At 41.2% G+C, this 12837-nt stretch overlaps 1 protein-coding gene and 1 long non-coding RNA gene across 2 annotated transcripts in view; both read right to left on the reverse strand.

Annotated features, from left to right (window-relative positions):
* apex2 (apurinic/apyrimidinic endodeoxyribonuclease 2) overlaps window positions 1-12837 on the reverse strand; it is a 116471-nt gene that overhangs the window by 36220 nt on the left and 67414 nt on the right. The window lies entirely within an intron of this gene.
* On the reverse strand, window positions 175-3808 carry LOC134296383 (uncharacterized). Its single transcript, XR_010003110.1, has 2 exons — window positions 1106-3808; window positions 175-954 (listed from the first exon to the last, which is right to left on the reverse strand). It is a non-coding gene; the product is annotated as an uncharacterized LOC134296383 (long non-coding RNA).

Genomic DNA, 12837 nt, shown 5'->3' on the forward strand with positions numbered 1-12837 from the left:
TCAAGTCTTCAAGGCAAAACGAGAGGCAGACTTAATTCAAGATTGAACATTTGGAGTTACAAAATTCATCTTCATCAACCCCAAGGTCTCGGCACGGCAGGCAAACCACAGAATGTGTGGTCACATGGACACTCCACCCCAAAGCACACATCACAAACAGGGATTCATTGTGAATTGCCATCAAACACGCTTTAATTTTTCACAACTCTGTGGATGAGAGATCTTCAATATACTTTTATCATCAACAAAACGGGTCAGATCCTGCAAAAGACTTTTACTACTGCCCTTTACTTCATCAATAATAATAACAAAAACTTTATTTGTATTCCACCTTACCTCCCCGAGGGGACTCAGGGTGGATTCCAACATACAACGGCAAACATTCAATGCTTCCGTAAAACAAACAAATCCCAGAGAAATACCCCATATGAAAGTAACATTAAAAGCTAACATCAAATTAAAACCTAACAGCAGTAGAATCATAGAGTTGGAATACACCTCATAGGCCATCCAGTCCAACCAACTATATGCACAGATGTCTATTATATACAGTAAAAAGGAAAAAAGGAAAAGTATGGTATATATTGTACTTTAAAGTAAGTTATAGTTCTATATTTCCTCAAGTGATATAATCACATATATTATGACTGTAATATCAATTTATATATTCCAATTGTACAGATAAGTACATATTTCAATGTCCAATTTTAACAAATACAATCTTGATAGTGTTCTCAAGGTTTGTAGTACTCTTCTTCAAATTCAATCATTCAAAGTAAATCAAAGTTCCATGTCAATAGTAAATCAAAGTTCCATATCAATAGCAACAAAGTTCCATGTCAATAGTAACGACTGGTCTCCCGGGTATGCATCCAGTTTCGGTGACCTTCTTCAGGTAGACCTTCTTCAGGTAATCCTGGAGTTCCCTCTGTTTGCTGCTCTGCTGTCTTATTTCTTTTCATAGAATTAAATGTAAATTGAGTCAAAATAATACAAACCATACTAGAAATAATACAAACCATACTAAAAATAGACATGTATAATACACCCCAATAATATCTAATATAGTATATAAATATCAGGATTCACAGCAAAAAGAACTTACATGTCCTTGGAGGATCCTTACATGTAGTATTCTACCTCAGGTTGCGAGCATTCAGCAGTAGTTCTGTAAAGACTTAAGTATTTTTTTATCCCATTATAAGAAGCAGGTGAGATCTAGCCTATCATTTAGGCCTTATGGGGTTAAGGTCTTCAATTTGTGGATCCAAAAAGCCTCCCCGCAGAGGAGTAACTTCTTGATGTCAGTGTTAATGGAGTCTGTAGTTTTTCTAAGGCAAGGTACTTAAGGTCGTTACAGGAATGAGTGTTGTCTTTAAAGTGTAAGTATAGTGTGGATTCTGTGTTTCCTTTTCTAATTCGTGATCTGTGTTCTAATGTTTCTAATTCGTGATCTGAGGATCTGAGGATTAGAATACATGGAACTTTGATTTACTTTGAATGATCGAATTTGAAGAAGAGTACTACAAACCTTGAGAACACTATCAAGATTGTATTTGTTAAAATTGGACATTGAAATATGTACTTATCTGTACAATTGGAATATATAAATTGATATTACAGTCATAATATATGTGATTATATCACTTGAGGAAATATAGAACTATAACTTACTTTAAAGTACAATATATACCATACTTTTCCTTTTTTCCTTTTTACTACATCCAGTCCAACCCCCTGCCAAGAAGCAGGAAAATCACATTGAAAGCATCCCCGACAGATGGCCATCCAGCCTCTGCTTAAGTTAAACTTAACACCAATAAATTAAACTAGACATAGTCAAACAAAATTAGATAATAACATACAATCTAAAACATCCACATTAATTTACAATAGCCAACTAGAGTTCACAAAACAGTGTGGGTTGGTTGTGTGGTCAAACAATGGTCATTGGGCTGGCTTGGACTAGGAGAGTCCAAATCTGAAATAGTTCTCAACCAAGCCAGGAAAAAAATCAGCTCATTTGAAATAAGGTGCTGGAGGAGTGTTTAACTCAGTGGTTCACAAACCTTGGTCTCGGAACACAACTCCCAAAAGTCCCAGCCAGCTTGGCCAACAGTCAGGAATTTTGGGAGTTAAAAGTCCAAAGCAACCAAATATGTCTCAGATGGATATATGGATATGTCTCAGATGTTGGCTACTGTGGGATGTAGAATGTCCACCAAATATTGGGAGACAGAGCTGAGTTTGCATCACCACATGTACTACGCCACGTGAAAAAGGTCTGTTGTCTTCAAATGAAGTAAAGATTACCACAACCAATGCTATAATGACTACTAATCCGGGTGTTCTCTCTATTTATTATGTATTTATTTACTACATTTATATGCCGCCCTTTTCACCCTGAAGGGGACTCGGAGCGGCTTACAAATTATATGTATATACAATATATTATATTATTAGCATAGCATAATATTAACATTATATATTACTATATTGAACTATACCACTATGCTGTAATATTATTAATACTATTAAGGTAAATGTTTTCCCCTGACGTTAAGTCCAGTCGTGACCGACTCTAGGGGTTGGTGCTCATCTCCATTTCTAAGCCAAAGAGCCGGCGTTGTCCGTAGAAGCCTCCAAGGTCATGTGGCCAGCATGACTGCATGGAGCGCCATTACCTTCCCGTCGGAGCGGTACCTATTGATCTACTCACATTGGCATGTTTTTGAACTGCTAGGTTGGCAGGAGCTGGGGCTAACAGCAGGCGCTCATTCCGCTCCCGGGATTTGAACCTGGGACCTTTCGGTCTGCAAGTTCAGCAGCTCAGCACTTTAACACACTGCGCCACCACCAGGGGCCCAATTATATTATATTATTAGCATAGCATAATATTAGCATTATATATTACTATATTGAACTATACCACTATACTGTAATATTTTTAGTAATATTACATGTAATATATAATATATAATTAATATTATTATATTTTATTGTTAGTATTATTTTGTATTACATTGTAATATTATTATCAATGTTATTATGTATATACAATATATTATATTATTATATATTATTGCATATTATATTGTATATTGGCCACAGAGCATCTATGAAATGAAGCAAGGGAAGACATATTATCCTTCAACTTAGGAAGCAAATTCTTTCCAACCTGATCCCTGCCTGTGGCCTTTGCTCTTCTTTCACCACTCCCATTTGCCAAAACATTACCTGCACTCCAAAACACCTTGAGGTCCTTTGTATCTGGAACTGCCTCCCAGAACACCTGCTGCCAACACTCTTCCTTCAAACTCTCCCATTAAGCCTTTGGGCTGAGCTCCACAATCCCAATTACAAGGAAGGCAAAGTACATGTAACAATATTTCCACATGTTCATACTCACTTAACCTCTCTCTGCCAACTCTCCCTTCCTCCCCAGCTACCCCACCATCAACTTTGGTACATTTCCCTCGAGGCAAGGATCAGAGTATATAATTATTTTTCTTGTTGTTCATTTAGTGCCATTAGCATCAGTGGCACTTGACGAAGCAAACACAATATGCACAAAGCATCCCTGCCCACGAACCTTTGCTGTCAGCCACCACAGCTGAGAATGAGGTATTTTGGGAAAGTGGAACATCCCTGGTAAAATGGGCAACCACGCTGACTCCCTGTTCATCATAAAAGTTCCTGTAGTTTGAAGACCCACAAATTTCACAGAGCAGATCCCATAATAAGTAAAGGTAAAGGTTTCCCCTTGACATTAAATCTAGTTGAGTCCGACTCTGGGGGGTGATGCTCATTTCCATTTCTAAGCTGAAGAGCCGATGTTGTCCACAGACGTCTCCTAGGTCATGTGGCCAGCATGACTGCATGGAACATCATCACCTTCCTGCCAAAGCGGTACCTATTGATCTACTCACATTTGCATGTTTTTGAACTGTAAGCTTTTCATAATTATTATTCCCATAACACTGGAGCCCCCAGAGGTGCAGCGGATTAAACTACTGAGCTGCTGAACTTGTTGACCAAAACGTTGGCAGTTCGAATCCGGGGAGCAGGGTGAGCTCCTACTGTTAGCTCCAGCTTCTGATGACCTAGCAGTTCAGAAACATGCAAATGTGAGTTGATCAATAGGTACCCGCCCCGGCGGGAAGATAACGGCACTCCATGCAGTCATGCCGGCCACATAAGCCTGGAGGTGTCTACGGACGACGCCAGCTCTTTGGCTTAGAAATGGAGATGAGCACCAACCCCCAGAATCGGACACGACTAGACTTAATGTCAAGGGAAAACCTTTACCTTTTAATACCTATTACTTTAAAAAAGACTGGTATTCCCCTTAAGCTGTTGCTAGATCCTGCCTCCACTGAGAGATTAAGGTGCTTCTTGGAGTCCTATAATGGTTCCTAGAGGCCTGGCCCTTTCATGTTAGACAGTGTGTAGTCATAGCACTTTGATACTACTTCACCCACCGTGGCTGCATCCAACATAATCCTGGTTATGGTATCCTGTTTCCCCTAAAATAAGACATCCCCAGAAAATAAGACCTAGTAGAGGTTTTGCTGAATTGTTAAATATAAGACCTCCCCTGAAAGTAAGACCTAGCAAAGTTTTTGTTTGGAAGCATGCCTGCTGAACAGAACACTACAGCATGCAGGATTGGTAATTGCATGTACCATAAAGTGTTGTACATGGAAATAATGGTAGTAACAAGAAATTCTTGATAGGATTCACAGTTTGTCTGGTTATGCTGGTTTGTAATGACAACTACTGTACAGTATATAATAAATGTTCATTTTTTGTTCAACAATAAATGTGAATTCTTCATGGAAAACTAAGACATCCCCTGAAAATATGACCTAGCACATCTTTGGGAGCAAAAATTAATATAAGACACTGCCTTATTTTTGGGGAAACACGGTAGTTTGGTGCGGCATTGGGACTCTCTGAAATTCTTAATCTTTCACAAAACCCAGGACTCTATAGGAGGAACCCATGGCAGCGAAAGTGCTATAATTGGGCAGGCAGGGCCTTTAAGAAATCTGAAGTACGTAGCTTGTGTCAAGATAGGTGTATTTTTCTGTCCCTGTAAGAATTGGATTTTGAAAAATGTGGCTAGTTGTGGAAACAAGGATTGGAGACAAAGCTTCGGTGGAGACACTTTTTCCCCGATGATAACTCTTCCAGGAATGAATTTCCTTTCCTAGGGGTAGATTTCTCTCACTTCCTGTTGTGTCACATCCTTTCTTAACTATGAGTCGTTTGTAAGTCAGATGTCTGTATCTACTTAATAGAATCAGGGCTTTCATAGAATCCTAGAGTTGGAAGAGATCTCATGAGCCATCCAGTTCAACCCCATGCCAAGAATCAGGAAAATCACATTCAAAGCACCCCTGACAGATGGCCATCCAGCCTCTGCTTAAAACTTCCAAAGAAGGAGCCCTCACCACACTCTGGGGCAGAGAGTTCCACTGCTGAACAGCTTTCACAGTGGAAGTTCTCCTAATGTTCAGGAATCTCCTTCCCTGCAGTTTGAAACCGTTGTTCCAAGTCTCCAGGGAAGCAAAAAACAAGCTTGCTCCCTCATCCCTATGACTTCCCATCACATATTTATACATGGCCCTCATCATGTCTCCTCTCAGCCTTCTCGTCTGCAGGCTAAACATGCCCAGCTCTTTAAGCCGCTCCTCATAGGGCTTGTGCTCCAGACCCTTGATCATTTTAGTTGCCCTCATCTGGACGCTTTCCAGCTTGTCAACATCTCCGTTATTTCCTAAAAACATATGACATATTTAAATTATTGAAAGTGAACTCTTTCACATTCTCAGTTTCTTATTGCTTCTTGCCTCCATTCAGAAGTTCAGTTGTTTTCAAGAAATGGCTTTATAGAAGGATCTATCCTGATGCTCTTGTTGTTTGACCTCAGAAGATAGCTGGCATGTTTTTAGCGACTGCTCCTCACCAGGAGTAGATACTCTTGACTGGTTACCCAAAATGCTGAGATGATGTCTTAAGGCAGCCTCCACAATCTGGTACGTTAAGATTACAACTCCCACCATCCCAAATATGTCTGTAGATGACAGAAGTCTGAGATCTTTGGAGAATACCAGGTTGAAAGAGACTGGGATCCCTTTTACACTGTTCTTATTATATCCCAGAATCAGATCCCAGATTATCTGCTTATTCCAGATTATATAGCAATGGAGAATCACGTAATCCAGTTCAAAGTAGATAATCTGGGGTCAGATCCTGGGATATAAGGATAGTGTGGAAAAGGCCTGACTCGATAGCACTTGGGACTATAGGCATTTGGGGAAACTTGACAGCAACCCTCTATTGAGTTGGCCTCACTTTACCCATGTCTTTTTTTTTTTCTTTCCAAGAATCTCTATGGATCCAGTGATTTTATTTAGATCTTATGTGTATAAAGACATCTGTATGACATTAGTTAAAGCCTAACTAATCTGTCTTTGTGAATATAAATAAAGGTTTTCCCCTGACATTAAGTCCAGTCGTGTCCGACTCTGGGGGTTGGTGCTCATCTCCATTTCTAAGCCGAAGAGCCGGCATTGTCCATAGACACCTGTGGCCGGCATGACTGCATGGACTCTGTCCTCAAATTGGCACCGTACGGTCTAAAGACGACTTTGGTGTTTCTAATTGGGTCAGCCAGCATCTTTTTTTAATGAATCCGTATTCTTCAATTAAATTTGGAATAATCTCTTAGCTAATCTGTTAGCTAATATTTTTTTTTAAGATTTGATAATCTACATTGAGTAATGTAATTGATCTGTATGAATTGGGGTTATCTTCTTCCTTATTTGGTTTTAATACTGTTATTATTTCTGCTCTTTTCCATATTTCAGGGATTATTTTGTGTATCATTATCTCATTGAAAAAGATTAGTAAATCTAGAACAATTTCAGCTTGAAAAGTTTTATAGAAGTTTGTGGCCAGACCATCTGGTCCGGGAGATGAATTTGGTTTAAGATTCTTGATTACCTTGTTGATTTCCTCAATAGTTATTTTCCCTTCGAATAGTAATTGTGATTGAAAGTCTAGAAATTTTGTTATTATTCCCTCTTCTCCATCTATTTTCTTATCGGTATATAACTTTTCATAGTATCTTATCATAATATCCTTTAATTCATCTTCCTTGAATCTTAGTTGATCATTTTCATCTTTTAATTTTATTATTCTATTACACCTTTGCTCTTTTTTGGATGTCTTCCCAATCTCTTAGAATTGTTGATAGAATTCATATAGAGATCGTTCTTAACAAACATGTATTTTTTTTGTTGCTTCAATGCTCTCTAAATTTTTTATTTGCGTTTTCATCTTCCTCTATCTTTTGTTGCATTTTTCCGTTTGGTTCTTTTGAAATTCCTGGAATATTTTTCCTCTCCTATTTTAAAGTCTCTAATTTACTATTTGTGTATTTTTGATCCCACTTTCCACTGAGATAAATGTCCCTCTGATGACTGCCTTAAAGGCATCTCAAATTATGTTTTCCTTTCATTCTGGCATTCTATTTAATCTAAAATAGTAGTTTATTTCTTCCCTTAGCCCTTGCTTAATCTCCATTTTTTCCTGATCTTTGGATGTCTAATCCTAATTTTAGGTACAAGGGGACATGGTCCCCTGGCCACTGTTCTCCCACTAGGTTGCTGTGAGTTTTCTGGGCTGCATGGTCATGTTCCAGAAGCAGTCACTCCTGACATTTCACCTACATCTATGGCAGGCATCCTCATAGGTTGTGAGGTCTGTTGGAAACTAGGCAAGTGGGGTTTATATATCTGTGGAGTGCCCAGGGTGGGAGAAAGAACTCTTGTCTGTTGGAGGCAAATGTGGATGTTGCAACTGGCCACCTTGATTAGCATTGGATGGCCTTTCAGCTTCAAAATCTAGCTGCTTCCTGCCTGGGGGCATCCTTTGCAGCAACCCAGTTATTCCGGCCATGAAAGCCTACAACAGCACATTGTCCTCCCACTGTTAGCCCTTTTATGGGAAGAATATTATTATTCCCTACTAGAAAATCTAGTGAAGTGAATTCATTGTATTTAAGGGAAAATATGTGGGAGGATCAACTCTTTCTCCTAATTTCTCGTTGACTTCCCTAAAATCCTTTTTTTCCCCCAGATTTATATTGGGGTCAATTATTAAGTTGCATGTTATCACTTTATTTTTAAGTTGGAAAAATTCCAGATTCAAGTCCCCTCCAATAATTATGTCCCTCTCCGCCTCCCTGTCAATTTTCTTAAGGGCTTTATTATTGAAACTTTGTTCATCCAAAGCAGCCCTTGGAGAGATAATTTCCTCAAATCTTTCTAGTCTTCACTGAAGTTTGTGGTTGTGGTTGTTATTATAATTTTTAATTAATAATTTCTATATTTTTAATATGATATTGTTTTAAATTCCTGTACTGTTTTATATTGTATGCTGCACCTTGTGGTGCTTTTGTAAGCTGTCCCGAGTCCCTTCTGAGAGATAGTGTCGGGATACAAATAAGGTTTATTATTATTATTATTATTATTATTATTATTATTATTATTATTATTTGTCCCCTATAGCACTGTTTCTTAAACTATCGGTCCCGACCCCAAATAGGGTCCCCTTAGCTCAATGGAGTAGTGGGTTAAAGCCTCGTGACTTGAAGGTTGGGCAGCTGATCTGCAAGCTGCCAGGTTCGAATCCCACCCAGGGAGAGCGCGGATGAGCTCCCTCTATCGGCTCCAGCTCCATGTGGGGACATGAGAGAAGCCTCCCACAAGGATGGTAAAACATCAAAACATCCGGGCGTCCCCTGGGCAACGTCCTTGCAGACGGCCAATTCTCTCACTCCAGAAGCGACTTGCAGTTTCCCAAGTCGCTCCTGACATGGAAAAAAAAAAGCTCATGTTGGCATTCTGAACAAATTGGCAACAGTAAAAGTTTTCTGAATGCCACCTAGTGGTTGTTTCAGACATTTACACATATGTGTTGTGCAAAGTTTAGAAGCTTCTTCAGTTATACTGATTAAAAAGGAAAATCAGACTGCAAATGCTGGTTTGTTACCAGTAAATGTTCGATTTTTATACCTATTTTATATATCTATACAGCAGGAGTCATTTCAGGAGTGAAATGTCTTGGGCAGAAAGGAGTCGCAAGTGGAAAACATTTAAGAGCACAGCATCACAGAATAATAGGGTTGGAAGAGAACACATGGACCATCTAATGCAGGCATGGGCAAACTCTAATCCTCCAGGTGTTTTGGACTTCCACTCCCACAATTCCTAACAGCCAGCAGGCAGTTGGGAATTGTGGAAGTTAAAGTCCAAAACACCTGAAGGGTCCAAGTTTGCCTGAAGTAATCCAGCCCCCTGCCTTGCAAGAAAAGCACAAGGTACAACACATGTGCACGACACTCCTGTAGCTTTTAAAGAATCTTGTCCCAGATCCATCCTAGTTGCTCTACAGCGGTGTTTCCCAACTGCTGGTCCTCCAAGTATTTGGGACTCTACTCTCCAAGGCTCCAGCCAGATGCTTAGGAATCCTGGGATCTGGACGCACAAAGTCTGGGAACACTCCCAGCAGTTTCCAGGCCCTTTCCACAACTTAGCATCACCTCTTGGGCCCAACAGGAGCCTAAGAAGAGATCCACCCTGTCCTTGGCACGGTTGCATCTATACTAGGCAAGAGCAAACTTCGGCCCTACGGGTGTTTTGGACTTCAAATCCCACATTTCCTCACAACTTTCCAGCTGTTAGGAATTGTGGGTGTTACAGTCCAAAACACCTGGAGGGCCGAAGTTTGCCCATGCCTGATCTACACCGTCGAATTAATCCATGTTATAATAATACAGTAGAGTCTCACTTATCCAACACTCGCTTATCCAAAGTTCTGGATTATCCAATGCATTTTTGTAGTCAATGTTTTCAATACATCATGATATTTTGGTACTAAATCGTAAATACAGTAATTACTACATAGCATTACTGCGTATTGAACTACTTTTTCTTTCAAACTTGTTGTATAACATGATGTTTTGATGCTTAATTTGTAAAATCATAACCTAATTAGAAGTTTAATAGGCTTTTCCTTAATCCCTCCTTATTATCCAACATATTCGCTTATCCAACGTTCTGCTGGCCCATTTATGTTGGGTAAGTGAGACTCTACTGTAATATAATAAAACTTTATTTATATACCGCTCCATCATCTCGAGAGGACTCAGGGCAGCTTCCAATATGAAGATAAAAAACAATTCGATTGTCAAAAACATTACTAAGTTAAACATAGTAAACATAACAAACAACATCCTTAGACAGAACCAAAACAAATCCAAATCAATATACAGTGTTCCCTCACTTATCGCTGGGGTTAGGTTCCAGGATCACCCGCAGTAAGTGAAAATCCAAAGTAGGGACACTATATTTATTTTAATATTTATACATTAGTTTAGTAATTATACACCATTTTGAGTTTATCAACCAATTGTGTGTTGATAAATTGCCTTCTTCTCTTCATGTTGCTGCTTGGGCTCCTTTTCTTTCCCTTTGGCTTCCCCTTCCTCCCTTGCTTAGGCTATAAATTGTTTTTTTTATGATTTATAATAGTCTTTTAGAGTTTATTGAAAAACCGTGGAACAGCGAATTCGCAAAAAGTGAACCACAAAGTAGTGAGGGAACACTGTACTCCATTCAAATACCAGTTAACAGGACTTCAAGGTAGACATGGTCAATGATAAGGGATAGGTAAAACGTGTGCATCAAAGTATCATAGGGCCAGTGAGTGGATAAAGTGCAGAGCAGGGTCTTAGTTGACAATGGGGTGAGGGGGGGGGGTAGTCCTAGGGACGAATCTTGCTCAAAAACCTGCAGGAACCACCGGATTTTCAGTTCCTTGTGGAAAAAGGACAATGTAGGGGCTTGACTTGCAACGGTGGTGGGAGCGAGAAGAGGGCCTAACGGGCAGATCTTAAAGCCCATGCTTGTTCGTAAGGGGAGATGCGACCATGGAAATAGGCAGGGCCTGAACTGTTGGCACCACCTGAACTGCCATGGGTCAAGGCTTTGGAGTTACAGCAACACCAGAGGCCCTCCAAGTGGCCAGTTTCTGGTCAAAGGAAATCTAGTATAATGCCAAGTTCTTAACTTTCTTTGTGTGTTTTTAAAAAAAATACATTATAACTGTACCCTCAATTTGCTTCTGACACGATAAATAAATAAGGCTATGGAGTTGCAGGGGCCCCTGGTGGTGGCGCAGTGTGTTAAAGCACTGAGCTGCTGAACTTGCAGACCAAAAGGTCCCAGGTTCAAATCCCGGGAGTGGAATGAGCACCCGCTGTTAGCCCCAGCTCCTGCCAACCTAGCAGTTCGAAAACATGCCAATGTGAGTAGATCAATAGGTACCGCTCCGGCGGGAAGGTAAGGGTGCTCCATGCAGTCATGCCGGCCACATGACCTTGGAGGTGTCTACGGACAACGCCGGCTCTTTGGCTTAGAAATGGAGATGAGCACCAACCCCCAGAGTCGGTCACAACTGGACTTAACGTCAGGGGAAAACCTTTACTTTTTTATGGAGTTGCAGGAGTTGTGACTTGGTGAGATCTTGGCACTTTTGGGCAGAGAAGGCTCAAGATACTTCACTTCGGCAGAAAAAATGGAATGCAAAGATACATAATGGGGGACGCCTGGCTCGATAGCAGTACATGTGAAAAAAACCTTGGAGTCCTTGTGGACAGCAAGTTAAACATGAGCCTACAATGTGATGTGGCTGCTAAAAAAGCCAATGGGATTCTGCCCTGCATAAATAGGTGTATAGCATCTAGATCCAGGGAAGTCATGCTCTCTATTCTGCCTTGGTCAGACCACACCTGGAATACTGTGTCCAATTCTGAGCACTTCAATTGAAAGGAGATGTTGACAAGCTGGAAAGCGTCCAGAGGAGGGCAACTAAAATGATCAAAGATCTGGAGAACAAACCCTATGAGGAGTGGCTTAAAGAACTGGGCATGTTTAGCCTGCAGAAGAGAAGGCTGAGAGGAGACATGATAGCCATGTACAAATACGTGAAGGGAAGTCATAGGGAAGAGGGAGCAAGCTTGTTTTCTGCTGCCCTGCAGACTAGGACGCAGAACAATGGCTTCAAACTACAGGAAAGGAGATTCCACCTGAACATCAGGAAGAACTTCCTCACTGTGAGAGCTGTTCGACAGTGGAACTCTCTGCCCCGGACTGTGGTGGAGGCTCCTTCCTTGGAGGCTTTTAAGCAGAGGCTGGATGGCCATCTGTCGGGGATGCTTTGAACGCGATTTCCTGCTACTTGCCAGGGGGTTGGACTGGATGGCCCATGAGGTCTCTTCCAACTCTATTATTCTATGATTCTATGACCTTATAAAAGCACAACTCTCTGCTTGCCTGTCATTGAGCCAAGACAAACTGCCTTCATCCTGCAGTGTGGATGCCCCAACTGGGCACTCTGGCCTGGAAGTGAGTTCCAGCTCCTTGGATCTCACAGCATTGAGTCATGGCAGTGCAAGAGGGGTCACACTCCATGGATCCACACAAGGAGAGACCCAAATGAATCCCCCCCCCCCCCGCCTCCCTTTGCCTTGTAACCCAGGTGCCACCTTGTTTGCAGGTAAGGCACCTCCGGAAAGCCCTGGGGCCCTTTGTATCCAAGGTGGAGGGATTCTCCCGCCTCCCGTGGAAACCAGGTGTGCAAGGGGGCGTCAAAAGGGGGAGGGAACGAGGCTCCCCGCCGCCCTGGCCTGGAGTTGGCAGCGCTTCCCTTGTCCGAGGAGGAGACGAGAGGAGAGGAGAGGGCCCGGCTGGGCTGGCTTCCCCT

Source organism: Anolis carolinensis, chromosome 2 (genome assembly GCF_035594765.1).
Source record: "Anolis carolinensis isolate JA03-04 chromosome 2, rAnoCar3.1.pri, whole genome shotgun sequence".
Taxonomy (NCBI): Eukaryota; Metazoa; Chordata; class Lepidosauria; order Squamata; family Dactyloidae; genus Anolis; species Anolis carolinensis.